Below are 5,117 nucleotides of genomic sequence, written 5' to 3'. Positions count from 1 at the left end.
ATAAAATGTCTTGGTTTTGAAAAATCTGGAAGGGCCACTGAAGTCAATAGGAACCATTTTTTCTTTTTTAAGATTTGGCAGTATTTCATCTTTGTCGTCTAGAACTTGGAAGGCCTCAGGTGGGGCATCTGGGTGACTAAGCACTCGGACACCAGAATGGGCCCCACGGTCCTGCTGGGCTCGGAGCCTCAGCTTCCTTATCTGGAAAATGAGGATATGCCTTGCAGTACCTGCTTCACCAGGTTGCTGAGAAGAGAGCATGTGTAAACATTAAAGCGCTGCAGAGATGCACGCTGTCCTTATTCTTATGTCATCGCCCACACCAAGATGGAGCGGGAACAGGGAAGGGTGGCAGAAAAGAGTTTTCCATGGTTTCCCAGGCCAGGACTTATTTATTAGACATCTTAGGAAAGGTGGTGGCTGCCCCTCCTAGTTAGGCCATGGGCTCTCCTGTGCAGTATACTGTTCAGGACTGAAGGCTGGAAAAGAGGGGCCTTAATTCCCTTCTCACAGTTGCCAAGCCTGTAAGTGATAGAGCCACCTCACCTCCATGTCCTTGGATGCACGAACCAACAAAGGCCAGATCTGACATTCTCTTCTCACAATGCCCAGTGACGTGGCACAGCCTTCAGTGACAGGATGGCTGATGTGCAGTAACAGCCTCCCTCTCCTCTCTCACACAGCCCTCAGTATTCTCCTTGTGTAAATGGAGGTCTGTTTAATGGTCTTTATGGTGATCTTCCAAGGGCCCTTCACACTCTTGACTATCCTGTGAACCGTGTCTCCCCACTACCTCCTGCCCCCTGTGTCCAGCTTGGTTGGCATCCTCTGCCCCTTCCTCCTTTAGCCCAGTTATCAGCAAGATGGTTTTGACTTCACCTCTTCCCCTCTACCTTTGTCTGGTCTCTTTTATGTTCCCAGCCACCTTGGGCCAAGCCCGGGCCTTCTTACTGTTCACTCCTCTTCCTCTCCTGTCTAGCATCTCTAAATGGAGGTTCCCAGAGCACAGGGTCTCCATTTTGCTTGTTTAGTATTTCCCGGGCTGACCTCAGCCCTTCTCTCTACACTGATTTCACATCCCCTTCTTATCCATCCCATGGTCCAGCCAGACATCTCCTGCCCATCACAAACTGTTGTCTTGTTCTTCCTTCCTCCCCACATGTTCTCTCTCACTTTATCAGATCACTCTCAGGAAGAGAAATGCACATCAAAAGAACTGAGTGCCCCCCAAATTGGCAAATACGACCGAAGATGGGAGTAGTTGGTGTTAAGGGGCATTGTGATGGTGCTGTGAATGAATGCAACCCATTTGGGAAGCAATTTGGGTTTGTGCAAATAAAGTGCCTAAACTGTCCATATCCTTTAACCCAAAAATTCCATTACTAGGGTTATATCTCAAGGGGGCCATGGCTAAGAAAGGCCCTCAAATGTAGCATCTTTGGTGATAGCAAAGAATTGGAAACAGGTGCCTGTTGATTGGGGAACAGCTAAACCAACTATGGGGGTATTGATAGAATGTGAAGGGAACAAATACTTATTAAAAGCCTACTGTGTGCAAAGATCTATTTGATCCTCACAGCAACCCTGTGAGGAAGAGAAAATTATTTTCCTTTTAGGGAAACTCAGGTTTAGCACGACTTGCTCAGGGTGGGTCTGGATTTGAATTCACTGGTTGTCAGTTTCCCTGGGCTTTAAGAAATGCTGAACGTGAGGGATATGGGGAAGTGCGGACAGATCTACATGAACTGAGGCAGCTAAGTTAGCAGAACGAAAAAGCTGTCCACCATGTCTACCATGCTAACATGGGAAGAACAAACACAACCAAAAGTGAATGTTGAAAAATTATAGAAAAAAAAAAAATGAGAAGATGCCCCTCCCCCCACCCCCTCTGCAGAAGGCAGATTTTGTTCTGGAGGCAATGGGGGTTAAGTGACTTGCCCAGGGTCACACGGCTCGTAAGTGTCTGAGGCCAGAGCTTGTGTTTTCACGTATTGGCCTGGCATGTTTGTTTTCCCTTTAAAAAATACTATTATATGGGCTGATTCTCTAGAAGGAAGAGAGGGGAGGGATGCTGGGGGCAATCCTAGTAATGCAAAAATCAAGTAATTTTTAAAAAGATGGATGTAGTCTAAATGGGGGGGGAATCTCTAAGAGAAAGTTCTAGAGCTATCGGGAGAAGAGGGCTTGGGAAACTGGCAAAGACCTGCCCAGGGCGGCACCTGAGCTGAGGGGGAAGGGAGCCGGGAGCCGGGAGGCGGGAGGGACAGCCAGGGAATAAGAAGGCCCACGGCACCAGATCTGCAGAGGCCAGGGCACCAAGGGCTTTACAAGCCACACGCGGTTTCCTATTGGATGCTAGAGACACCGAGGGGCTTCAGGAAGGGCTCCAGGAGGGCTTGGCAGCCGAGTGGGTGGACTGGAGTGGGGAGAGGCTTGAGGCAGGCCAACACCCCCCACCCCCAGCAGTGATTGCAGTAGGCCAGGTTTGAGTTGATGGCCTGCCCAGGGAAAGGGGTGGTGACCGTGTCAGAGGAGAGAAGAGGGTGTGTGTACAAGAGATGAAGTAGAAATGGCAGGACTTGGCAACAGATTGGATGTGTCAGCGGTGTAAGTGCAAGGCATCAAGGTGACAGGTTGTGAGAATGGGGGACTGGGAGGATGGCAGCCCCCTAGACAGTAATTCAGTTCAGAAGAAGGGGGCGTTTTTTGGAGAAGAATGCGTGCAGTTGGAGGCAGCTACGTGATGCATTGGAGGGAGTGCAGGGCCTGGAGTCAGGAAGGTCTGAGTTAAAATCCGGCCTCAGATACTTCCTAGCTGGGTCACCTTGGGCAAGTCCCTTGAGCTTTGTCCATCTCACATTCCTCAGCTGTAAAATGAAGACGCTAAGTGTTAGGAATAGTACCTCCCTCAGGGCTGTTGTGAAGCTTTGATAATATTTGTGAAGTGTTTGGCACAGTGCCTCCGACACACACAAAATACACACGTTTTACACGTATGTTAGCTATTACTATTTGGCCATGTTGATTTTAATATTTCCAGTTTCCAAACTGGGACATCCAGCTTGAGATACAACAGGCAGTAGGTGATGTGAGACTGGAAATCAGGGTCAGGTCAGGCTTAGATAAAAAGACCTCAGAATTACGTGCATAGAGTGGACAGTGAGAGGTAAGTTTACAAAGAAGACTGTTTGGTGGGGACAGAAAAGATGGCCGAGGGCTGAGCCTCGGGAGACACCCCCACTCAGCCAAAACGACTGGGAGAGAGCATCCTAGGAGACAGGGATCTACCGTCAGAGGCTGCAGAGAGGTCACTGGGAGAGGAGGGAGAGAAGGCCGGGAGATCTGACTCTGCAGCCAGATCGATGCCAGATTTCCCAAATCTCAAGAATTCAGGCCCCTCGCCACCTTTCACTTGGTCTGTCTCAAGTCCCTCTGGTGCACCCTCCCGGTGCAGCTGCTAACGCCCATTTCCTAAAGCAGAGGTCTGGACGGACATCACCTCCCCAAGTGAATCTCAGTAGCGTTCAGGTGGCACCAGGGTCAAACATAAAATCTTGTTTGGTATCTGAAGTCCTTTGGAGCCTGGTTCCTTCCCATCTTTGCGGCCTTCTTGCCCTTACTCCTCCACAGAGAACCTGTCTGCCGTGCTTACAGCTAGCTGCAAGCATTTGTAAAGTGCCTACTATGTGTCAGGCACTGTGCTAAGCCCTGAGGTTCCAAAAACAAAATGCAAAAACAATGGTGCCTGCCCTTCAGCAGCTCACAGATTCTCATGGGGAAGGGGAAACAAGATGCAAACACAGATACAAACAAGCTCTGGACCAGCAAAATTGCGGATACACCTCAGAGGAAAGGCACAAAATCTGAGGCCCGAGAAAGGTCTTTAGCTGGGACTGGAAGGAAGCCAGAACTTGGACACAAGGAGGGAGTGAGCTCTAGATATGGTAGACAGTGAAGGCAAAGGCACAGGCAGAAACCAGGCGCTGAGCATTGTGTTTGAGATACGGCAGGATCGGACTGTGCTTGGCGGGCAGTACGGTGTAAGAAGTCTGGGAAGGCAGGAGGGGGTCAGGGTGGGAAGGGAGGCCCTAGGGAGCCACAGACAGACTGTGCTTTGGAAGATCATCTCATCGTGGTAGCTGAGGGAGGAGGATGGACTAGAATGGGGTGGGGAGAGATGAAGCAGGCAGGCAGGCCCCCCAGCAGCTATTGCAATGGTCCCCGTGGGGGCAGTCCAATAACAATCCCTATGGCATCTGCCTCACAGAGTCATTTATGGGGCTCCAGTGAGAGCTGGGAGGGCAGGAAGGGATGCCTGATGCTGCCTCTGCCATTCCTTTACTCACCCCCTTGGGGCTTCCAGAATGAGGGTTGTACTAGTTGGTCTATGAGGCCCCCCTGGACTCCAGGCATCATCCACAAGGGGTGGGCAATGCCTATGAGTTCACTCTTCTACAACCCAGTTTTCGTATTTTCTGGGGCAGCTAGACTTGGTCTCTGGGGTGATCAGGCAACCATGCCTGCTAAGGGATGGAGGTGGAAGCACCACGAAGACCATACTTTTGCCAGGCCATTTCTGGGACCCATGGCCAAGAGCATGGAGGTGGCTTTTGTAGGTCATGGCCAGTAAAGCTGAGAAAACTGCCCCCAGTACAGAAGGAGAGAGCCTAGGCTGTGAGCTTTTCCTCTGGGACTGGGACACTGGGTCAGCTCTAAGTCCCCAGACTTGTATGTGTCTGTCAGCAGAAGGCAGCTAGGTTGTAGGCCACAGTGTTTGAATCCTACTTCAGACACTTGCTAGCTGTGTGACCATGGGCAAGTCCCTTAAATCTCTCTGTGCCTCAGTTTCTTTAACTGGAAAGTGGGGATAACAATAGCATCTCCCAGGACTGTTGTGAGGTTCATGAGCTCATATTTTAAAAGTGCCAGTTATTACTGTTAGCTCAATTGTTAGACCGAATCCCCTGCTTCATGGAGAGAGAGCATGAAACCTAGAGAGGGGACCCCTGAGCCTCTCCTGCCTCCTGAGGTCTTCCACATCTATAAGACATGTAGGGCTGAGGGGTGTGGTGGATGAGGGATCCTGATGGATGCGCCCTGTGTTTCTGTGATGGGAG

This window comes from Trichosurus vulpecula, chromosome 4 (genome assembly GCF_011100635.1).
Source record: "Trichosurus vulpecula isolate mTriVul1 chromosome 4, mTriVul1.pri, whole genome shotgun sequence".
Lineage (NCBI taxonomy): Eukaryota > Metazoa > Chordata > Mammalia > Diprotodontia > Phalangeridae > Trichosurus > Trichosurus vulpecula.
The sequence above is the reverse complement of the archived record's forward strand: the minus strand, read 5'-3'. Positions refer to the sequence as shown.